The sequence below is a fragment of the Aythya ferina genome (genome assembly GCF_964211825.1).
Source record: "Aythya ferina genome assembly, chromosome: 1".
NCBI lineage: Eukaryota > Metazoa > Chordata > Aves > Anseriformes > Anatidae > Aythya > Aythya ferina.
This window is the reverse complement of record NC_140296.1, coordinates 1270388-1295355: the sequence shown is the minus strand read 5'-3', so window position 1 is coordinate 1295355 and position 24968 is coordinate 1270388. Positions and strand designations below refer to the sequence as shown.

The following is a 24968-nucleotide window of genomic DNA, read 5'->3' as shown; positions in this document are numbered from 1 at the left end:
ACCCCGACCAGCTGCCGGAGGGGTTGTTTTAAATCTCCCCAGATGGCTCTGCAGAAAGTTCATTAAACATGAACACTTGCCATCCTGAGAGGGAATTAAATGAGAGTTAACACCTCTTAATGAGGGACTTAAATGCTGGGTAATAGAAATAACAGCTGAACACCATGTATCTCGACGCATGGATGGGACACAGGGGACTCCTCACAGAGTCCCCAGCAATCCTATTTTTTTCTGGCAGGTGCCCTGATGGGGACTGACCCAGAAATGTCCAAAAATCACTAAAGAGCTGCCCAGGGATGCCCTTCTGGGTGTAAATATAAACCTCAGAGAGGAAGATGCTGGGCTTTGGAGGAGCTGTGGGTGAGTACTTTTACAGCTAAAGGTGGAAATCCAGGCTAAATCCCCCCAAAACAACTTTTGCACCTCTATCCTGAGCTTAGCCTCTGAAGGGGACTCTCCGTGAACAGGTGGCTCAGCTAATCAGTTAATTGGCTTTGCATATTGCAAAAGGGCCCCTTGAAATTAAAACCCCTCTGGATGGGACCTCAGGGACCTGTGCTTGGGTCTGGGTGGGATCAGCCCTTCCCCTGCTCTGCAGCAGCACAGGCACGTGAGCAGTGCTGAAAGATGGCATGAAAAAGCAATGAAAAGGAGCTTTAAAATGGTAATGTCTTTTTTTTTTTTTTTTTTTTTCTGGTGCTTATAAATCCGGGGGCTGATAAATATTTGCATTTTCCCCTGATAAAAGCTAGTGCATTAGAACTGTAATGGGAAGTGGGTCTGCTTTGTGGTGAAGTATAGATCTCGACAAATTCTAATCACCTGCTCAGGAGTAGACACGGGGGAGTGGGGAATTGATAGATAAAGCATCAGCTATTAAAAGAAACACCGTGCAGCTCCTCCGAGCTGGATAAATCAAGGAGCCCTTTATATTCACGTTCACGTGCAGCTCAGGAAGGCAAATTGATGAGGACTTGAGGTGTACTCTTGTGTCAGATTAAACTGTGATTTATGGCCAGGAAGATTGCATTTAAATGTACCTGCTGTGGAAAGTTCTCGTCGCCGTTTCTGGCTGTGCTTCTCCCCTAGCAGGTAGGCGAGAAAGTCCTAGCAAAGCCAAAGAGCCAAGTGCATGTTTCAGCTGGACACGTAGGGGCTAAATGCTCTGGGGCTGGATGGGGGGTTCAGCCCTAGGTAGAAAGGTCAGGATTTGGGGTGGCTGCTTGTAAAAATTGAAAATAAAGCAAATTTCAACCTGGCACTCACCATTGATCTGTTCCTGGTGTTGTTTCTCATTTCATTTCAAGGTTTATTTTGAGTCCTTCAGCTGCAGCAAGCCCAGAGCAGGGCATCTTCTTTGCTCCGTTGCAGACCATCAACCTGGATAAAAAAACAACCTCTTGCAATTCCCAAACAGGGGGGAGAGGAGAAAATGGCCCATCATTGATTGGGCTAGGGAAAGACAAAGAAAGAAGAGGTGGGTTGGATATTTTGTGGAGCAGGGACTCTTTTTGCCCTTGTGAAATGCTGGGGAAGATCTTTTACATCCAGAGGCACACCAGTGTGCCACAGCCCTCCCAGGAGCTGATAGTGGTGGTGGCACAAGGGGAGCAAGGAGATGGGGGTCCCTATCCTCCATCCTGTGTTTGCTTTGCATGTCCTGATGAAGGCAGCATCCTTTCTGGTGCTGGATCCCACTCTGCCTCCTCCAGGCTGGACATCCCTTGGTCCTTTGCTGACCAGTCCCACTAGTTCACTTTGCACTTCTCAGTGAGAACTGTGTCTGGATGAGGCCAAATTTCCTTTCCACACCTCATCCTGAGGCTCCCACCCTCTCCTGGACCTGGGCATGCTGCTGACAAAGGAAGAGGTCACTGAGGCATCCAACCCAATCTTGGTCTTTGGAAGCAGCCTTGCATTGTTCCTGGTGCTGAGCAAGTCTGTCGTGCTCTGAGGCAGCACGAGGGGAACTCTTCAGGAGCTATTCAGAGTTATTGATAACCTGGAGAGGAAATCCTCGTTATCTGATGGAGTGCCAGCAGCCTCCGCGGGGCCGGAGGAGCGCTACGTGGGCTGGCTTCATGATGCCTCACATCCCGGGGCAGATCAAATACATCAGCTCTGGAGGATTCGGGAGGCAGAAGAAAGATGTATGCTTTGCAGGATGCAGTGGCAATAAATCCATATCCTGCTAAATGCCCAAAGCATTCAGCTCCACAGAACTCTGGTGTTTGAGCCCCTGAGTAAAGGCTGGCGGGCACGGTGGCAGCATCCATACAGATGGGAGCCACCAGCCCCAAATAAAGTCAGCACATCCCTTCGTGTGCTCCCAGTACCCCTCAGTCTTCTTCTGTTGTATAAACTGGTCTGGGATGGGAGGGAGCAGCCCCATGATGGGAACACGGCCAGGTAATTCCACCCACAGCAGCAGCCTTGCTCAGGAATTAGGAGTGGTGTGACTGTGCTGCTTGGCTGACTGCTGATGGAGAGCTCTAATTTCCACCTCCATCGGTGTGCAAATAGCTATCCGCAAGGGGAGCTGGCTCGGGGAGGGATATTTACCATTCCCCTTCCTTTCCAGTGCTGGTGACCGATCCTTCAAGGCACCTGCTGCATGCAGAATGGATTTTCTCGCTGGGTTCCAGGCCAGGCTCAGTCCCTGAGACTTGCTGCAGTATCAGAAAGTGCTGTCTGTGCTCAGAGCCTGTGGGCTGGGGGAAAACAAGAGGAAAGTAGCTTCTCCTCCTTGAGCTGGGACCTTTAGGTCATGTTGTATGGCAGGGCAGGAGAGGAGCACTGAGTGCTTCACCTGAAAGGGGCAGTGCCAGCTCCTGGGTTCAGTGAAGTATTTGAAGGTGGAAGAGAAAACCCCGCTGTGGTTCCTGCAGCCCCATCCAACACCAGGGAGAGAAACAAACTCACAGACTTGCCAGGAGATGATGGAAACCAGAAATAACTTTCCTCCCAGCTCACAGGAGCTTGGTTTGGCCTTCCCTCTGCTTGTCTCCTCCGAGGGAAACCCACAGAGGTCCCCTCTGATGGCCGGGGCTGCAGCATCCTGCTTTGGCACCACCATCAGCGGGCAAGGGGGCAGGCATCCTGGTGGAAATATCCACAAATATCCACAATATCCCCAAAAAGTGAGGCTGGGACAAGGTAGGGACAGCTGCCAGCTTGCTCAGGACCTTGTCCTGCCCAGGTCTGAACGTCTCCAGGGATGGGGTGGCCACAAGCCTGGACTCCTGCTTGCCCAGAAGGCACTTTCCTGGGTACATCCAGGATATAGAGCTCCCTTTTTATTTAAAATAAAATAAAAATGAAATAAAAATAAATAAATAAAAGGCACCATTGTTAGATTGGTTTGTTTTTGAGTCATTGCCATCTGCAGAGGGCTGGAAGTGGAACTGCCAGCAGCCCCAATGCCAGGAGGCACAGGAGAGCTCTCCCTGCTCCACCACTGCCAGCAGCAGAGCTGAGAGAAGCCCTCAATTCCTTCACTCCCCTTATCAATGTATCACGAGATCAGTTTTCCTCAGAAAAAGTTCAAAAAAGGTGAGATGAGCTGGCTGCTCCACCAGGAGGTGGGGTGGAGAGAGGGGGCCCTGGGATACTGGAAGAGGGGAAGGGGTGTCCCCAAATCTGGGGACACAGCAGAGGGATGGGATGGGGATGGGATGGGATGGGATGGGATGGGGGTCTGCTCTTGCTTTAGCACGTTTGCATGGCTTTGTGTCTGTTTTTTGGGGAGATCGCTCTCCTCCTTCCCTTTCAGCGAACTGAGCAGAGAGTAGAAATTATCCAACTTCAGCTTTACCGGAGAAAAAGATAATAAAAAAACAGATGAGTTTCATCCTGAGAATGCTCCAGGCCCTGACTAGTCACTTAAAAGCTTTGCAAAGGAGGAGAGCTCAGCTCAGCCTCGTTAGCTAAGGAAGCTCCCCACAGCTCAGCAGCCACCACTGCCCAGGGGGCCGGGAGGGGGCTGCTTTCGAGCTGGGTTCCTTGTGCACATTAATGATGCTCCACGGGGGATGTGACCTATTTAAGGTGTCTTTGGTGGACAAAATTTGCCCTCATGAGGCCACACCTGGAGTCCTGCATCCAGGTTTGGGGCCCCCAGCACCAGAAGGATGTGGGACTGTTAGAAAGGGTCCAGAGGAGGGCCATAAAGGGACTGGGATTGGGACATAAAGGGCCATAAAGCACCTCTCCTATGGAGAAAGGCTGAGAGAGCTGGGGGTGGTCAGCCTGGAGAGGAGAAGGCTCCGGGGAGACCTCGTTGAGGCCTTTCAGTACTTAAAAGGGGGCTTCTAAAAAAGATGGAGAGCAACCCTTTTCTTGGGTAGATAACGATAGGACAAGGGGGATGAGACTTAAACTAAAAGATAGATTTAGACTAGACATTAGGAGGAAATTCTTCACTGTAAGGGTGGTGAGGTGCTGGCACAGGTTGCCCAGAGGAGCTGTGGATGCTTGGTGCTCCTCATTGCCCCCCGAGCTGGCCGCAGCGATGATGGGGGTGCTCTGAAAGCAGAGACAAGCCCCAAATAGTTGTGAAGCCCCTGAGTTTCCATTCCTGTGACTTGCCAGAGCAGGCAGATGCACTTCGTTCTGGACTGGAGAAGCAAACAACAAACTTTCTGATATTGCTTAATATTTTCTCTTTGCCCTCCTCCTTCACAGAGAATTTCGCTATTTTGACATCTCCATCAGGGATGAAGGTGGGTGTCGGGATTTCCCAAGGGGTGGAAAGTCTCGTTTTCCCTCAGGTCAGCCCAAATAATAAATCTGCAGCCAGTTAAACCTCCCACTTTTCCCCTTCCACAAACCACGGCCTCCTGGAAGTTCACAGCCACAGCTGAGATGAACTCCTCTGTCCTCCCACCACAAAAGCAGAATATATTGCTCCCAGGGAACCCATTTTCCTGCCTTTTGGTGATATTACTCCAGGCATTTACCTGGTCTAGTTGTACCATTTCTTTCTCTAAAAGGCTGCCAGCAAACATTTAGGATTATTCATGCATATTTTTGCTGCAACCACCAGTTTATTTGGTCACAGGGAGTCCCTTGTAATCATGATTCTTGCACAGAACAGAAGCTTTTTGTCTGGTTTCTTTATTTATTTTCTTAAAAGTCAGAAGAAATCAGTGGAGTTTGCAAACACGGAGGAAAAGTTGATGCAAATGGCCTGTCCTGATGCTGGAGCCAGGAACTGGGAGTACATCTGGAGGGTTTCAGAGACAGGGTTGTGATAAGAAGAGGAGAGAGAGGAGAAATGGTGGTGGTGTTGGGTAGAGATGAAGAGAAGCCTTCCTCCAACAGCCTAAAATGCAGATAATTGCTAGGTCTGATGGTCCTCTGGCTGCTCGAGAAGGATCCTTATGACCTTTGCTCTTGGTGAGGGGTTTTCCTAGCAGCAAATTCTGAACAAATCCACACTCAGGGGACAGCAGTGCTTTGCTCCTGGACAACAGGGAGGTGAGAACTGCGTCAAAATGCCCCAAAGCATCAAATGTCTGAGCTGGAACAGAGAAGCACCCATGCAGGTGGCAAATACAGACACAGAGCGTGCAGTTAAACCCGGGACACCTCGCAGGACCGAAGCACCAGGGGGGCTTGTTATGGGTGGATATCTTCTGTCAGGGTCATCCCCTGGGGGAGAAAAGCCACACATAACTCTTGCAGGGATGGAGCCGTGTCCCAGCAAAGATCTGTCATTATTTTGGGGCTGTGCCATCCCAGAGCAGCACCGTGTGGCTGCCCCAGGGCTGAGAAATGAGTGTGGAAGGAAGGGGCTGGATCTGACCCCACCACCCGGAGCCCACCGAGGCTGCTCACAGATGGAGAGGGGCTGGCGAGGCAGCCAGCTGGGTCTGGGGCTGTTAGAGAGATGGATGGGGACCATATGCTGCATTAGCATCAGGGCACGAGCGAGCAGGTTGGCAGCAAGGGACGGCTGTCAGCACTGTCACCCTGTCAGGCAGTCCTGATTTCAAACCTGTCTTTCACTGCAGAGCAAGCAGATGGGTGCCCTCACCCTGCCTCACCATCCGCCACCAGATCCAGGGACAAATTGTGCAAGCTGTCCCCTCGTGAGATGCCAGCAGGAGATCTCAGCCCCTTCTGGCGTTTGGTTTGCACGGGGTGAGGCTGGGGAAGGACCTCCGGGAGCAACCAGGGGTGGGGGCTGCAGTGGGAGCTGGGGGGGATAGATGGGATGCTGCTTGCTTTTAAATTCTCTCTCTTTTTTATTTATTTTATTTTTTATTTTTATTTTTTCGATTTGAAATCATATTCCTACTGTGAAAAGTCTCGGGGGAATTGCTGCTGTGGCTTGAATTCCCTTCGACTTCATTTGGGATTTGCTGTGCCCAGGGTGAGGGACCTGGGAGAAGGAACCTCTCCTGGGGGAGAGACAGACACAAACACGGGGATTTTACCAGCACAATTCCCTTCTGGGATGGCACTGGGCTGCGGGGGGCTGCTGGATGAGGGAGGTCTTGGGTGGCTTCTTGAAGGGCTTTGTCACCAGGGAGAAGGAGGAGCAGGTCCCTCGCATATACCACCAGCACTGACCTTGGTCAGCAGTCACAAGCATCAGTAGCTCCTGGGTTTCCACCAATAAACCTCATTGCCTCTAAAAATGCAAGTCTTTAATCCCCATTAAGTGATACTACAAAATGTGGCTGCCCCAAATCCCGGCAGTGCTGCATGGCAGAGGGAGTGCTGGTGGGGCTCGTGGTGCTGCCTGATGTTGGGTTTATCAGCCCAAGGTGCTGCACCACGAGTGGCTTGTTCTTAATAAAAGAGGTGGCAGAGCACTCGGGGATGTGCAGGTAACGGGGGCAAGGCGAGGGGGAGAGATGGAGTGGGGAAGGGTCCCTGCAGGGTGCCAAGCCTGCAAGCAACAGGCCCCACATGGCAGCTGCCTTCAGGGCCAGGAACCCTTTCCACCCCCAAAACCACCCATCCCAGACTTGTTTATGCAGGCAAGACCCAAATGGATGGATCTTGGCCTCAGAAAATTGAAATTAAAGTTGCAGGCTGTTCTCATTTTTACGTCGTTTTTTTTTTTCTCTCTCCCAATCTTTAATCAAATGTTGCTTCAGCTTTTTACATAGTTCCTATCAAAAAAAGAAATCTGTAGAACAAATTTTCCCTCATTTCTAGTTTAATTTTTTTTTTTTTTCCCTGTGAGTGGCAAAATGTTCTTGTCTGAGACATGTTTAATGAATTTTCCACTGTCGCTTGCCTTTATTAGCGGCGATTTCCTATTTCTGGCGATGCGCTCTGCCATTCCCATGTTCCGGAGCGCGCTAAATTATTCAGCCCTTTTTATTTCTGACTTTGGGTATTGTTCGGATCTGCCGGCACGCGCTGCTCAGGTGCTGATGGAAGCTTTTCCTCGTCGAGGTGGGGATTCAGCACAGGCAGCCTCGGTTGCTCCCCACCACGCTCCGTTTTAGCAGCTCCTCTGCAAAGTCCCACCCGTGCAAGGTGTTGTGCTCATGGGTGGCAAGCAACCCTCCTGTCCCCTCCTCATCCATGGTCCTGCTACCCCAGAAACAGAGGAAATTCATCTGATATTCATGTCCCTACCCAGGGCATGGACATTTGTGGGAACAGGCTGGTTTTAACGGTCTCCTGCTCAAAAAAAATAGCTCCTTCAGGACATCTCTGCAGGGCACTGCCTTGTGCCTTCAGGAAATCCTTTCTGCCTCCATTTTCCCATAAATACGATGTTGTACCTGCCCCAAAAGTGGACTGGGCTGTTAGTATTTATGAGGTGCAGCTGTTCCTAACAAAGGCAGGTGGGAAGGGAAGCAGCCCACATGCAGGAAAGCCGCGCTTGCTTGCGGTGCTTTCCTGATGCTTGTTTGCCAGAAAAGAAATAAACCTCCAGGCACGAAACAAATCGGTCCTATTTATGTCCCCTCCACCCATAAAGCCATCATTTGCTGCCTGAAAGCTCCACGCTGTTGGAGAAAAGAGCTTTAGGATTTTTTGAAAGCAGGGCTTCAGGGAGGAGATCATTATCAGAATTTAAGGGCTGGATGCAGGCTCATCCATTCCTCAAAGGCTGGTATTAAGAGGGCTTCTGTTTGCTGATATTCATGCTTTTCACCTGGCACAAAAGACCTTGATTTAACAAAGAATATCGGTACAAAATATAAACCTGCCAGTAAGATTTCTAGCTGCGTGCTGCATTTTCCCAGCACCAAACCTTTCATTAAGCAGACATTACTGCAAGAAGGCGACTGAGGTGGAATAAGCTGGGAGAAGCTGGGAGATGAGATGTCACTGGCCCCACTTTTGCACTAAAGCCAAAAACTACACTAATAATTCTGGGTATTATTCAGAGAAAGTGTCACTCAGGGGCTCATGGCCCCAGACCACAGAAGAGTTGAGTTCCCAGCCCCAGGGACTCTTGCTCTTCCACATTTATGCTCTGCAACCTCTGTCCCCACCACTGGGAGACGTATCCAGACCTGATCACCTTGCACTGATTCATAACCTTCATAACCGTGATTAGGGCACGTCATGCCTGATCCAGCCCCAAGCCCTGCTGCACCATTCCCAAAGCTCTGATTCAATTGCTCAGCCTTTCTGAAGCACCATGAGCTGCTCCTTCTTGGTGTAAAGTCCTTTGCTGTCTCCCCCTGCTCTCCATATCAGTGCTTTTCCAGCATGGGAAGCCTGTCTCAGCTTGACCTGGAAGCTGGTGGGCATGGCTGAGTTTCTGGAGAACAGACTTTGGGTTTTCTTCTATATTTTCCCTCACTTTTCTCCAAAAACTGCAGCGCAGACTCCTCCTTGGTCTCTTCTGAATCCCCCCCTTGGAGGAATCCCAACCCATGATGTCTCCTGAAGTCCTGACAGCAGCTGGTTTCTCAAGGATGCAGGACCAGAGCTCCCACCACTGATCAAACCTGCCTCCATCTGGCTGCAGATGCCACCTTTGTCCATCTGGGACATCACCCGTCCCTGCAACCAGCGCTGCTTTTCCATCCAGTATGTGCACAACACCTCTTCAGCACTGCAACAGCAGAAGTAACTCGAGCACAGCTGCCCCTCTCTGGTCCATGGCAGCTCATCCTGGTGGGGCTAAACCCTGCAGCTCCTTGAGTTTGCATGATGCAGCATCTGAGATGATGAATCCCCTGGGAACAGAGCATGCTGCAGAATGCACCAGGCAGGGCCTGGAAGCAGCAGGGCTTGTATTATCGAGGTTTTTCCTGTTATTTGCAGAATCCAGTCTCCAGTTACCCTAGATGCGAGACAAACTATTGCAATCATAATTAAATGTCACATATATTTAACAGAGAGCAAGTCTATTCCACGCTCCCTCTTCCATCTGGCTCCAGCGCAGCTGCGATCTGACTGCTCGCAGCCTGTGCAATGATATTAGGGGCAGTTTCTGTTTATCAGAGCCGTGATTGATGCCCGCAGTCAGCTCATGATATAACGAAGGGAGTTCAGGCAGCACAATGGGGGTGTATATTTAGGAGATGAAATAGTACCTTGTGAGCTGTTAAGTGTGACAACATTAGCACTGGGGAGTGTAAATACGAAGTGTAACATAAGGGCTGGTGAGTCACCGTATCAGGGAGCTGCTCTGCAGCCAGCAAAGTACCTATTCTCTCTTAAGAGAGAGGGGTTGGAGCTGGCTGACACTTTCTGTGAGTCCTTCTGTGCTGCAAGCCTCCTGCACCTTCTCTCCTGCAAGCCCGTGGCCACACGATGGGCTCCGCATATGGCTTGAACGAGCAGCAATTTCACTGACCCCCAGCAGATGGGAGAATGGGTCTGTGCTCATGGCTGTGGGGTGGTTTGCCCCCCCAAAATTGCCAGTGGCAATGTTCTCCACACGCCGGTACCTGTATCTGCCAAGGGAAGGGGGGTGCATCTTGCTGAACAGAGCTTTCCAGGATGCCCTGTCTTGTGCTGGGTGGCTGCTGCTGCTGCGAGCCATCATGCCAGGCAGAGAAGGATGGGGTTTCCAGTGCATATGTGAAATGGGCACTCTTTTGAGCATGGGGCTGAGGAAGGCACTACGCACCCTGTCTGTGCCATGGGCAGCAGCTAGTTCTGGAAGCACCTACCTGCAGGGAAGCAAGCCTGGGAGAGAAACCTGGGGGAGTTTAACTTCTGCAGGGAGATTACAATGGTAGCAAAATAAATAAATAAATAAAAGACGTGTTTTTTTTTCTCCTCGTTCTTTTAAATACAGAGCTATCCAGCAAGGCTGAAATGATGGACGTGATTGTGTTCGACACACAGAGAGCACAGTCACATCTCAGATGTGTGCTGAGCTCCCTGGCAGGAGCTCTGCTCCTCCCCATGGGTGTCCTCTCCTCTGCAAGCACTTGTCTGGTGACAGAGTGACTTGTGCAGCCCTGGGTTCTCTGGGCTGAGTCCTGTCCTAACGATGGTATCACAATTAACTCCAGCTTTGCTTCCATCTGCATGTCTTCAGATATTTTCCCACTGGTAATGGTAGCAGTCTCTTCTCAGCAGCCCATTACGTGTTTTTCCGTAATTCTCCGGAGGTAGAGGCATTTGAGCAGCACTGACAGCACAAAGTTTTGTTGCACAGCAGTGTCAGACAGTTTGCTAACTCATGGAGATAAGTTAGGATGCTGGCCCAAGGCGATGCACCACCCAGAAGAAGGCTGCTGTTGTGGGACACTGCTGTGCCAGGACAAGGAGACTGGTATAGAGGAGCTGGGGCAGAAGGAGGTAAGAAAGTGTCTCAGCCCACCTTACCCCATCACTGCAACCTCATCCCACATCATTTCCATGGCACTCGCAATTTCTTTCAAATTTCCAAGTCCTCCAGGAGCATTCACAGCAGTGCATTAATGCCAAAGGCTTGGACTGGGTATGGAATCAAGCACCTGCAGGAGAAAGCAGAAACTGGTAGCACAGCACATTAGGTGGTCAGAAGGGCTTAGGATTTTCTTGAACATCACAGGCTATCCCTGGCATCATGCTGGGAAATCAGAGCTCTGTGCTTCACCCAATGTCCCAGGTACATATTAAACATGATAGAGATATCCCAAAGTAAAAGTAGAAGCAAGCTTTGCCTCATTTCTTCTTCTCAGCCTTCCTGGATGGAAAAAGGCAAGAAGAAATATTCCAAGGGCTTGACCTCCTGCAGAGCTTGCACCAACCTGAAAGCCACCAGCATGGTCTCAGCCCTGCGTTTGCCCAGGACCTGGAAATGACATCTTCCATGGAGCCTTCTGCATTCCTCAGCAATCTGGTGTCCCCTCATCCCGGAGAGCTTGCTGGCACTTCTGCACACCCGCCTGTCTCCTTGTTCCTGCCAGCAGCCTTGTTCAAAACATGTTAGATCAGGTTAGCAATTAAGTTCAGCAGGGGCTGGTTTATGACAGGTAATCACCGGGCTGCTGCTCATAGGTAGTGACAGACCTCACAGATCACAAATAATTCTGATGTCTACCTTGCTGCATGCCAGTTTGCATCTTCATTTCAGCTGCGATTTCCCGATCTGAGCTGACAGCAGCTCTCGCCATCTGGAGAGAAGTGTGCTTCTCCTTGGCGGAGCTGTTTGGCACGGAGCTGCCAGGGTATCATTAGCAAACATCAGAAGCTGGGACGTGTCAGGTGTTTATTTCCCCACAAGCTGTTGTGGGATGCCTATAAATAGGAAGAAGCATGCTCCTAAGTGGCCTGGGAGCAAAAGCAGGGGAGATGTCCATGGTGGTGGGTCTCAGAATAAACCAGGGCTAAAGCTGAGAGCCTGGCTCAAAGACAGTCACAGAATCGTGGAACCATAAAATGTCTTGGGTTGGAAGGGACCTTAAAGATCATCCAGTTCCAACCCCATGCCATGGCGGGAATGCCACCCACTAGATCAGGTTGCCCAAGACCTCATCCAACCTGGCCTTGAACACCTCCAGGGATGGGACATCCTCTCTCTCTTTGTGATTAGTCATGCAACAAGCCCTTGCTTTCCAGGTGAGGTTTCACAGTCAGCTTGAGCTAATGGTGAGCTACGGACTCTGGCATTGGAAAATCTCTCCAAGAACATCCTCACTGTGCTGCCCACCCTGTCCCTGGTGCAGCGCAGGGGCTGGTTTGGTTGCGTGACCCGATTTGGCCAGAGACTGCTTTTGGTCCCAGTGGTGCTTTCAGCCACAGCTCTGTGGTGCAGGTCCCTGGGCAGTCCTAGGGTGGAATGGGAAGAGGATGGGGCTCCTCTCTTTGGGCTTCAGCTTGGCTTGGAAATAAAAACCTGCAGAGCCCCTACAAAACATCTGTCTTAGAGTATCATTGAGCCAGAAAAACCCTCTATGTGGCTGTCCACCTGAGATGAATCCCGCTGACCTGTTCAAGGCCAGGTAGCTTTAGAAAACGTCTTTGCCCTGCCAAAGTCCTGGCCAGAGTAAAGATATCCTCTATAAGACACCTTCCAGTTGGGAAAAAGCTGTTCTGTAAGTCTGCCCATCTTGGAGGTGACCAAGAGACTGCAGAATGCAAATGTCCCCACATTGCCTCTGTGCAGGAGGACGAGGTCCCAAAAGGTGGAGATGGGGACAAGGTGACCCGCTGGACCTTTGCATCTCTGGTAGGAAACATTCCAATTATTATTTCCATGATAATGCAAGCTACATCTAAATACAGCAATTTGAAAGAGCTAATCAGCTATGTTCATAAGGATCTTGTGCCTGTAGGGGAATTCGGGCTCATTCAACGAGCAACGCTTTACAGATATGTTTAGTTTCAGCAAATCGCTGTTTCAGGAAAAGTCCCCAGAGTGGAATCTTCTTACAAAGCTGAAATAGAACAGGCTTATTTTCCCTTTTGGAACTGCTTTTGGGGGTTTTAATTTAAGTATGTTATAACAAAAAATAAATAAAAAAATACAAAAAAAAGTCCCAAACCAGAACAGCTTACTGTCCTCTCTAAATCAAAAGCAGAACAAGATCATTTGGCTGCCTGACAAATTTTCAAAAATGTTTCTGGACAGGAAAAACTACAGACATACAGAACTGCAGAAGAGAAAGGAAATAATTTTTGTCCAGGTCTGGGGTTCTGCCTGACTGTGTGCTGGGGAGAATGGAGCAATTTTCTGGCACCAGCCACGACAACACACAGACATTTCCACGGTGTGGATCGCTATCCAATTCAGTGCTGAAGAGTGAATTATCTCAAGACATCTGCGTCCTTCTGGTTTTATTAAAGACATCAAGCAAGGAACCAGCCTTGCTGAACTACTTTGTCAGAGAGAAGAAAACCTCCTAGAGCAGGAATATTGGCAGGGTTTATAAACTCAGTCTTGACCTTACTTCCTTTGCATAAACTTGCTGGCTGAGTCAGGCCAATAAATTTGCTGCATCTCACTCAGGGAGGGAAATGATTATCCTCTCCTTAATGGGGAAGATTTTATTCTGAAGCCTGCAGTGTTGGTAATTTGCAAGAGGGATTTGGGTGGTGATGATGCTTCTGGCCATGGGAAAGCAAGATGAGCAATAAGAAGAATCTCAGCTGAGATTCAGATGGGATATCGATGAGGCATGGAGAAAGTGGAAGCGTGCTGTTCCCAGGGGAAGAGCTGCAGAAAGAGGGATTTTGCACCAATGCATAATAACCAAACAAAAGAATAAACAAAGGACAGAGAAACAGTCCCTGCATGGAGATTAACAAGACCAATTAAATAAAATGTGCATCTTTTGCAAAGGTTTTCCTGCCAGACCCTGTTGGAAGTGCAGAAGAGGCTGGAAGATGTGCTCACTCACCTGGTAGAGCTGCTAAACGTGAGGACTCCAGTCAAGGAGTGGACACAGCCTTTGTTCAGAAAAGAGGTAGAAGCAGGGTTAATTTTCTTCTTGACAGCAAGAACCAAGAGCTTATTTATGATGGACAGCAGCTTAGTGGAGCCATGTTTAAACAGCCTTATAAAGAGCAGAAGTGGTTTGAATGCTCTGAATGAAAGCCAGTCAACCTGCTTTTTTTTTAAAAAGCCTCAGCAGGCTCTAAGCAGAGTTTGGCTTTGGTGCATGGCAGATGGCTCAGGAGATGTTTCTCTGCTCTATACATAGCAATTTTTGACCTAAATCTACTCTAGCCTCTTCTACAGGAAGCACATATATTTTGGATGGTGTGGGAGATCTCCAGAGATCTTCCAGGACAATTCTTCTGGAAAAGGAGGGGACAAAGCCCATCCCCTATCCCCGGAAGGACAATGACCCTTCCTAGAGAGCAGGCTGCATCTTGAGGATGTGAGCACAACTTGGCCAGACTTATTACACCACTGGAACATCTTGCACTGCTCTGGTGTTTTGGTGGCCATTTTCAGGGTGCAGCCCAAGGCTCTGGGGACAAAATGAACCTGGAACCCTGCTTACCAGAAATACCCAAACTGAAGCTTTGTTTGTCCCTGTGTGTCCACTTCTGTAGCAGTGTCAATGAAAGTTGTGTCATGATGTGACAGTGCCTTTGCTTGATAAGAGAAATTCAGACCAGAACCTGGCAAAGGGGCTACTTAGAAGTAAGGCGTATGCAGAAGGTGAATCCCAGCCTCAGTGTAGCTGTATCCCAGATGAGCAAATCCATGACCTCACAAGAACTTCTAAAACTGATTTAAAACATGATGCTTCCCTTCTGCAAGCACTGCCTCTTGGGTGTGTATCTCCAAGGGATATTTCCAGTGCTGGTTGCTCATCCACAGGGCCATGAGGAGCCTTGGAGATTGGACAGCACCCGAGGTCACCTGTATATAATCACAGAATGACAGAATCACAAAAGCCCTGAATGGCATGGGCTGGAAGGGACCTTAAAACCCACTTAATTCCAACATGCCATGGTTAGGGACACCTCCCATTACACCAGGCTGCCCCCAGTCCCCCCCAGCCTGGCCTTGGGCAGCCTGGGCCAGGCCCTCAGCGCCCTCAGAGGGCAGAATTTCTTCCCAATTTCTTCCTGAAGCCTCCCCCCTGCCAGGCTCCAGCCACTGCCCCTCGTCCTGGCCCTCCAGCCCTGACCAAGAGTCCCTCCCCAGCTTTCCTGCCCCCCCTGCAGGCCCTGGCAGCTCTCCCCCGGGGCCTTCTCCAGCTCTCTCAGCTTGGCCCCACAGCAGAGCTGCATCCTTGTGGCCTCCATCTGTTGTGCTCTAACAAGTCTAAGCCTTTCTTATGCTTCCTCGGGCACAGAAGATTTTGTGAGCCCGCAATCCCAAACTGGGAGGGTGTTGTAGGGTCACCCACATTGCTCCAGGCAGGAGACAAGGGCTGGTGGCCCAGACTCACCTCGCCACTACTCGCAGCTACTTGCTTTCCTCCTGCAGGCTTTCAACCCCCTACTTCTGCTGGTGTTTAAAGGAGGAAGAAGAAATGAAGTCATCAGGGACGTGGTAACACAGGAATCCTTTCAATGTGCTAATGTGCTTGCATTAGCGCTAATGGGCACCACCAGCAGCAGGCTCTCAGAGGAGGGAGGACATGGAGCCGACCCGCGCTGAGCTCCTCTAATGCTTCCTTAATCCGACCGGTCTTTAAAAGTGTAATGAAAACAGCCCCTGTTTACAAATAACCAGGGCACCACGAAGTTTTGTAGCCATCTTCAGACTTTGTTCCCACTCTGTTTCTCACTCTTTGTTCCCTGCTGCTCTGGGCTGCGGGTTCTTCCTTGCATTGCCTTCCCAAATCCCCCTCCCCAAAATCAGAGATCAGCAGCGCGTCCTGTTAAATGGCCATGTTGTCTAAGCTTGGTCTGATTTACTGAAACAACATTTGCAAAGTGCAAATCCTGTTGCCAGTTATGTAACTGAATTATCCTTCCATATGCCAGACAGCAATTCTACAGTTAATTGATTTTAATCTAATCATTTGTAGCCAGTCACCAGTTTTAATCAGCCCTGCCCACCCCCAGCCCACTGTTTTGCATGAGCCATCTTTCCAGCAATTCCTCTTTTTAATTATATGAAAGCCTGGTTACATTTCATTAATTCTTGTCACATTACCACAACCCTCCATTTCCACAGCCAGAATCCAACCACCTCGGCATCATCATCCATTACGGTACACAAACAAGAACAGATCCTCGTTCCAGTCTCATTAGATTGTGAATGTTAATCAGCGAGGCTCAGAAGAGGCAAACCACAGCTGCTCACCCCTTTTCCTCTCCCCCAGCCCCTTTTTTATCTCCCCTCCTCTCTGCAGCCTGAACAAAGCCAGGGTCAGGCTCTGAGCACAGGGAACCTGCTTCTTGCCTGGTGGCAGCTTCTGTGGGGGCATCTGAGCCCAAAACCATGTCTGTTTTGCAACGTTTCATTTTTCCTGGAGTAAAGCACCCTCAGCTGAGGGGGAATCTCCTGCTCGTTTATACATCCCTACTCCCAGCTCTTATTAACAGCATTAAATGCATCATCAGGAATGGTCAGAGGATGAAGTGCCAAACCTCGTTGTGCTGCTTGGGGTGTAAGGTGGTGTGGTTGTGGGTCACTGCTCAGAATTTGGGTGGTAGCCATAGGCAGTGGGTGATGGAGAGCAGGGGCAGGGAAAGGAGGAGAAGGAGAAGGCAGAGGGTGGGAACAGACCTCCAGGAGGGTTCAAGAGGGAGGATTGCACACCATGGGCCAGGTAGTGCCTACAAATGAAGGCCAGAGCTTGGATTTGGTGCAATCTGGAGCAGTGGCTCTAATTGGGCTCACTGGGACCTTACTGGTTAGTGCTGGGCATCAGTGCCATGGCAAGAGGCAGGAGAGGCAAAATTCCCCTCTGTTCAGCCTGGTTTTGCTGAGTCCAGAGCCTCAGAAATGGTGGCCCAGCACATGGTCCAGGTGGGATGGGCAGGGTGTCCATGATTTGTTAGGAAAAGCTCGATTTGGTCAGGAAAATTGTTATCGGAGATGGATTTTTGTGCAAGCATGAAGCTCAGGGGTGCTGAACTTCATGGCCTCTTCTCCTGCTCCACATAGCTCCATTCTCCCACCCCAGTTTCGAATGGGAACACAAGCCAGCTGGTGCTCTGGGTGGATGCCCAGAGGTCAGACCATCACAGCTCCCATGGTAGGGAAAGCCTTCCTGCTCCCATCACTGACCCAAATGGAAAAATGATGTTGAGGGAAGGCATTGTACCAAGACCAGAGTTTGAGGGACAAGCAAAGGAAAGGGAGGATTTTGGCTTTGGAGACTCTCTACCTGTGGGCTTTCTGTTTGTCTGCATGACACCAGCTGTGGGGTCCAGTTTGTTGCTATCCCCTCCTCAAAAAAATCCTAATAAAAATGAAGGACTTCTCCATGGCTAGCAGGAAACAACTGCAAATAATCCTGCTATTCATATGTGAATATGGATATTTTCCATTCCCAAAGCTTCATTGCAAGGATTCTCACTCTGTCCTGCCCAGATTTAGGATGGGAGGAAGGAGATGCTGCGGGATCCAGAGGGCTGTCCCTGCACCCTTCCTGTCACCCCCCGACGATGCTGTGAGACTCAGCCTCTGGAAGTGTCCTGGCCATGAGGCTGGAGCCTGTGTGTCCTGCTGCAAGTCTCTGGGAATAGAGGAGCACGTCCCAACCCCATAGCCCAGAGGGACAGAGACCTCACACACCTGAAACAGGGCAGAAAAGGGAACCAATCACTCCAGATGAGAAGGTGTCACATCTAAATAATGTATTACCAGTGGACTTGTATAATGAGGCTTTTATGGACTACTAATAAAACAACCAGTAAAAGTCTCATTGCTGTCTAAGGTAACACAGCCAGCACGAGCAAATAATTTTGGCTCTGGGGACAACTTTGTGTTTAATCCTCCCTCCCACCATTTAGGCCAGTTTTATATAGATATGAATTATTGAATCCAGTCAAACCTGCCCTGCTATCCAGCTAGCCACGAGCTCTGCTGCTGAAGACATGCAGTAACACCAGTACAACCACAGCAATAGCACCCTCAAAGGGTTTCTGTATATTTGTATAGATAAGCTAAAATAATGACTATAATGAAATGATGAGCTTTGTGCTGGTAATTGTCTAGATCATCCAAATTTCACAGCACCCCGCATGCAACACCTGCATTTTGCACACGTATGCTATGCTATAGATATTATTACATTAAATGTTCCTATCATTTCTGAGATTATCTAGCATGAGGCAGAATGGGGAGTACTCCAGCTGAGTCTTGACATTAGAGGCAGACTCCCAGGCACAAAAGCCTTGGTGGCTGGGGCTCAGTGGGGAGCCCAGAAGCACTTTTGCTTTATGGAGGGAGCCTTCTCCACGTTGAAGGGGAAATGCATTGCCCAGGATGAGCTTAATGGCCCAGAAAGGCTCGTGTGCTCTTTGTTGTAGGGCATCCTGCATGGCTGGAGCAGAGCTGCTGCAGATGACTGGTGATGGAAACTGACTGGGTACAAGGGAGCATGATGGGGAACGAACTGCCTGGACCTCAGTGGCTTTTGGGGGTTTTGCATCGGACACCAGAAAGCCCCATCACTGTCCTTCCACCTCTGCCTAGCCAAATCCTGGCCAATCTCAGATGTACCAAACCCATTTTTGAAGCAGTGCTCTTGAGGAGCTGATAAATCTCTCCTAGCACCCCGTTCTCCACCTAGACCTTCACTTTCAGGGTCTGGAGAGGTGACCAGAGCTGATGGGAAGCAGTGTGCACCTAGTGCCACATGCTACAAACCTAGGGGGCCAGATGGGTGGACAGCAGAGGGCTCTCGAGCCCTCAGCAATCCCAGACACACAGCTGGAAGGATGCTAAATGTGCACTTGACCACTCTGTGAAACTCATTTGGGCCGCTGCAATGAATCAGCGGCTTGAAATAGCAACAGTGCTAATAGGAATTTACTTCTGCTGGGGAGGAAGACAGTCCCCGGTGAAATGCTGTCCCTGTTGCTGCCAGAAAGGTAGAGTGTGATTAAGTACGACCAGGTTTCCTTGCTGAGTCCATTTCCACCTGGTTATTTTTTTTTTTTTCTAAAGCTTTCCACAATAAAGGGGGGAAAAATAAAAGAGGAAGAAGAAGCCCTGCCAGCTCTGCTCTCTTGTGCAGAGCACTTGTCTGGATGCTCTGGTGGGATAGGACCCTGCTGGATACTCCCCTTCCCATCCCACCATCCCTCCTCGCAGGAATGCGAAATAATCTCTTTTTTGGCTCAAATCGGAGCAGCGGAAGGAACCCCCCCCCCTCCCTCAGGCTGGGTTGGGAAGAACCTGGATGGTTTTTGTGGTATTTTGAGTGGGAGTCAGGGGGATACCAGACCGGGTTTTTTACACTGGGGGCGTGTTGGGCACTGCTGGAGTTTCCCTTCCTCCCATTTTTTTTTATCCTGCTGCCTCTGTTCCCTGCAGAAAACTGCTTGCAGCAGAGCCCTGCCATGGGAAAGTGGGATGAGGCTGAGCAGAAGGGGCAGGGAGCAATTGATGGATGGTCCAGGAGCTGGAGTCAATGCCCTCCTGGGTGACCCTGGGCAATCACTTTGCTTCTCATGTTCCCCACTGGCTAAAAAGGTGTGATTGCTTCCCCAAATGCAGAAAAAAATGCCCCAAAGCAGCAGTGGTGGGTTTCCAAGCAGGATTTGGGAGGGCTAGCTCCCCTGGGACTCACATTTCCATGGGCTTGCGAGCCTGGTTCTTCGTGTCTCATCCATGTGAGGAGGACAAGGAGACATCTGCTATGTCTGCTTGGCTGATGAAGGCTATGTAGGAGCTCAGGAAGGGGAATTTGGAAGCCTGGATAGGACTTAGGTGCTTTGCTTTGTAGGCTCTGCACTGTGCAATGCCAAGGGACATCCACCAGTCCCCTGCAGCCACAGCACAGCAGCACCAGAGCTGTGCTGAGCGTGTCCCCATCCCCATCCCTGTCCCAGGGTTATTGCTGCCTTTGCAAAGGAAAGAAACTGCCAATAACACCCTGCTCCTTTGCGTCCTGTGGAGATTTGCCTTTCTCATTTATGTGTAAATAAGCCCTTTTCTCTCTGACACCGAGCAGGTCCTGCAAAGTAACCCCAAGCACAGAGCTCTCCCTGCACGCCTGCAGAGGACTTGGGTGTGCAGGGAAGGTTTGGAAGAACAAAGGGCTGCCAAAAACCTCATCTGGCTAATCCCGTGGCGACCTGACATCATCCTCAGCGTGGAGAACAAGGTGGCGAGCCTGCGAGCACGCCGCCTCTGCCCGGCCAATTAAATCGTGTCCGCTCCGTCATGAATTATGTATCCTTGCATTTCCATTTCACTTCTGCTGCTTGTTTGATGAAATCCGCCGCTGCTGATAAGGATTAAGCGACCTGCTTCGGAGCATGGCGCTGCGCTCAGCAAGGCAGAGGTGTTGCATGCCTGGGGCAGGGTGAGTGCTGCAGAGGCTTTCAGCATCCTCCTCTGCTGCCTCCAGGAGCTGGAATAAGAGGCAAATGCAAACCAGGGTTGGGCACCCAAGTGCAAAAGGTTTCAGAGAGATTTGGGTGCTGTACACGGACCTGGACAACTCTCAGTGTCCTTGCTTGAGCAGAGGTTGGACCAGATGACCTCTGAGGTATCATAACCAGGGAGGCTGACACAAAATCACCATCTCTGTCTTTCTCTGCCTCTTGTCTTGCCCCTGCACAAGCCGTAGCCCTGCACCTAAACCATCAGGAGACACAGCCCCGATTGGGAAAGGTCGCCGGTTAAAGACATGAGATGTCACGGAGACATTTGCAAATATTGGTCAAAGGCAAACAGCTGAGTGCATGTGGACCTGCTGGTGTCATCCGTGACAGAAGCCAGGGAGGGTTTGTCCTGGTTAAACACTGTCTGGAGAGGAGGAAGGTGTGCGTGTTTCTGCCCTGGACGTGTCCAAAGTGTGGGCAGTGTCCACCAAGGGGCTCAAGGACAGCCAGTCCTCAGCAGCATTTGCTCTGTAAAATCCCCCTGTGCAAAGTCAGGAGCATTCCTACAGCAGGAGCTCCTGAGAGGGACCTCTCCGCTGGGTAAGATGGTGGTGGGTACCCAGAGAAAATAAAAAATAGGGCCAGTGTTGGGGAACAACGTTGTTGGTTTCCTCTGCACAGCTTTCAAGCCTGTAGAGTTGCACGGTCCCTCGCTTGTCCCCTCTGAAGATGTGCTGGGGAGCATGCACTGACTGAGCCCCCTCTGACATCCTTCCCCCCTGTTTTAAAAGAGCTTTCTCAGATGGCACCAGGACACAGCTTCAACAAAGCCAGCATGAACAGGAGCAACGCACCCAGACAGACCTGGTCTCTGTTGAACCAGGGATCCAATATTTGCTTGGGTGTTTTTTTTTTGTTTGTTTTGTTTTTTTGTTTTTTTTTTTTTTTCCAGGGGAGGGAAGATTGATAGGAGAGCCGGGCAGGTCGCTCACCCACAAAGCCCACCTCTTCCCCTGCACGGTGTGAGCACAGATACAGGCTGATCAAAGCACCCCCTACACCCTCCCCAGCCCACCACTGCCCACCACACTCAAATTTTCCTGCTGAAGACCAAACGAGCGAGGCTGGGTTTCTCTCAACCTGGATCCTTTTGTTTCTGCTGCCAGGAGAGGTGAGCTGCAAAGAGGGGGGTGACCCCAAACAGCCAAGCAGATGGCATCTCCTAAACTCCTTTGCTTTCATCTTAAGAGCTGAAGGCAAGGTTGTTGCACAATATGCATTGCCAGCAAGTCATCAGCCCCCAGAGATCTCTCTGTGCTCTCCCTCTCCGGAGTCTAAGTGTTTTTCTTGCTGTCCTCAGCTCTCGAGTGCCTTTCAGCCTCTTTTCTTCCCCGATCCTGGCTTTTTTGTACCCCTGCACTGCAAACACCTCCTCATCCCTGCTGCTCTCCGTTCCTGGCAGATCTCCCCTTCCCTGACCTCTCCGTGGAGCTTTTCTCCCAGCTGCTTGTATTCGAGGACTTTTGTTCTGAGAGCAGGCCCTTCAATCATGAAGAAATACAGCAGCTTCAGAACTCTGTCTGAAGATAATTATCTGCACTAGCTTGAAGCCACGCGGCAAGTATATGGACTGAAAGCCTGCATAGTGCAAGTTCATTCACACAGATAACATCTGCATGAGTTTCTCCTCTTTTACACCTCACAGGGTAAAAGGCTTTGAACCAGAGGTGGTTAGAGAGCATTCAGGGAGAAGGGATGCTGTCAGATGTTTCTGCAGTTGCTTATCAGCTGCGTGGCACCAGCCTGGCTCTCTCCACCAAAGCACGGACAATTTTGCTGAATGACACCCCCAGAAGATGGGAATGCTCTGCTTGGCAGTCGCTGGTGTTGCCTCTCTCCAGCAGAGCCGTGCCAAGGCTCTGACACATCCCAGGAGCTGGCAGGAGCACCTGCCCAGCCCTGAGCTCACCTGTGACCCAACAAGCATCCTGGACTGCAAGGGACCGAGCATTTGGTGCCACCATGGCACTTCCAAGGCAGATGGCTGCCCTGCTTATCTCCCTCCCCCTTCCCATCCTGCCAGATACTGAGCAATTTGAGGCCAGATCCATGGATTTCAGATCACTGTAGACAACCATGTAGCACAAACATGAGGAACAAGCCCATCTGCAGCCTCCCATCCCATGCTGCAACTCCCATGGGGTGGCAGGAGACCCTCTTTGCCCAGGTGCACCCTAAGGAAGGGAATGGAGGGGCTGAATTAGGGCACAGGGGCTTTCCTCACAGCCACGGGCTCCGTAACAGAGCTGTGCCCAAAGGCTGTGACACAGGACGGGCTGCTGGGATGATTTACACCGGAGGGCACGAGGCTCTGTAGAGCCTCCAGGGTATCAGGATGAATTGGCTGCCTTTATCTCTGCTTTCTTTCCCCAGCAGTTTGTCACTAAATCAGAGGGATGTCAGATGTTATCAGCACCTGCAACTTTTTTTTTTTATTTGGAAGTGATACAAAAGAACATAGGTGACTTTGAGAGTGCTGAAAAAAAAAAAGGAAGCAAGAGGTTAATAAATCTTCCTGTGAGCTGTAGTCATGCCGGTGTCCTTACCCCATTCCTGGCCTTGCACGGAGATGTGACACCCGCTTATTCCTTTGCCACGCTGTGAAGCCCTGCTTTGAGCTTTTTTTCTAAATAAAACAGAGGTGAGAGAAGGGGAATTATGCCAAAGATGGGTTATTGCAGGAAATTGCAAGGTGTCAGCCTGCAGCCCCTTCCATCATGGGTGGATGAGCACAGCCTCCTCCTCTTCCTCACCTTTCCCTCTTGAGGCAGGTGTGGCTGCCCCATCAAACATTAAAACCTCACCACCTCTTTCCTTTGCACTTTTCAAACCCTTTTCCAGCAGTGCAGCTCGGCGCTGGAGGAGATCTGTCATCTATTAATTAACTCGGTGCCTGACGAGTGTCATCTCGCTGCGAGGAGTTTTGAGGACGGCGCTGAAAGTGATTAAGGGCTCGAAGGAAGCGATTTATCAATGGGAGATTAAAAGAGTTAAATATGTAAAGCTCGAGTGAGTGATGGCGAAGGAGACTCTGACAGCTGCGCAAAGTGCTTTGAAAGGTACAGGCACCCCAGAGCGGTGACATTGCTGAGATGGGGCAGCTCAGCAAAACCCCAGGGGGAAGCTCAAGGCAAGCAAGGGGGCTCAAAGCAAGCTCTGCAAGCCTGTGGGTCCACACCGGGTGCTTCTTTAATGCAGTAGGGAGTAAAGAGGCATTGTTAGAAGGCCAGAAATTCGGTTTCTCCTCCTTTTTTCCCCAGCATGGGATGCTCAGTGCCCCAAATTGCTATGTGCTCAGCACTGCTGCATCTTCTGACAAAGCAGGGACCTGCTCAGCACCGTGCAGACTTGCCCTGGGGCTGGCACGCGCTAATCATGTCAGTCAAAGCAGAGGCAGAGTGAGCAATATCTGCTTTTCTCTGAAGCACCGGGTTTTGCTATCAAAGACACGATCAAAACCTTGGGTCTGAACGCATCGCTCAGAGGCTGTCTCTGCAGAGCAGTAGGCTGTAAGTCATCCAGGCTGGACAAAGGCACAAAAAAACCCTCACACGGGGCTGTTAACAGGCAGCATCCACCCGAAGGAGCTATGGATGGGCTGTGTTTCCTTTCCTTTTTTCATGTCCTGCAGAAATACTGGTTCCCAGAGCTGCTGGTTTCTTTGCCTTCCTGTTTGGCCGAGCTCCTCTCTGTATCTCAGAGGGCTGCAGCGTGTTTGTGTGCTGCTCGGACCACGGTTAGATGATAACCCAGCTAATGAGCTCCTTGGTGCAAGCCCACGTAGCCGAGAGGTCACTGCCAAACTGTTTCTGTGTCCTGATCCTTTGCTCTTCTCCCCATTTTTTCTGACCTTGCTCTTGTCCAGAACAGCTACATTACCCAAAGCTTCTAGAAAGTGAAAAAAAAGGAAGAAGTGTTGCTGCTAGTCTAGTTCTTAATCATTTTTCCTTTAAAAAGTTTGTGCCTCTTAAACCAATGCTAATTATACTTTTCTTATGGGCAGCATTTTATCAATACAGCCAATTGGGACTGGAACACCAATTAAAGTCAGGGAGAGGAGAACTACAGCTGTAGCAGAGCACCTGATTTTTGCAGAATTATGACATCAACTTAATTGCAACTTTCCAATCCATTTTCCCCCCAATTAATCTAAAGTGCTCTATTCTTAGGAGAATTTCAGAGCTGTGATAAAGCAAGTCAATGCCCTGTTTTCTGACCCTCTGCTAAACTGCTAATGACTTTTTTGGCGGGTTTCATCTCTGTTTTAATTAATGATGGACACAGGCAAAACCTGGTTAGGAAGGTGCGAGCAAAGTTGTGTTCTCTCTTCTGCTGCCGGGCAATCCTCTTTGGCTTTGGATGCGGAGGAAAGAAGTGGCTGGGGTGACTCAAAACCGAGATGTCAGCTGCCCAGCTTGTCTGCTTTGTCCATCTGAGCCCCTTCTTCATCCCAGCACATCCCCAGGCCCCTTTCTCCTGCCCTGGCTCTCCACCCAAGCTCTTTTTTCATCCCAGCACATCCCCAGGCCCTTCTTTTCTTCCCTGCCCCACCAACATACCAGCATGGT

At 50.2% G+C, this 24968-nt stretch overlaps 1 long non-coding RNA gene across 1 annotated transcript; it reads left to right on the top strand.

The window, feature by feature from the left end:
- The first annotated feature begins 400 nt into the window (after window positions 1-400).
- On the top strand, window positions 401-2286 carry LOC311436547. The gene is made up of 2 exons (XR_014692933.1): window positions 401-664; window positions 1308-2286. It is a non-coding gene; the product is annotated as an uncharacterized lncRNA (long non-coding RNA).
- The last annotated feature ends 22682 nt before the right edge of the window (window positions 2287-24968 follow it).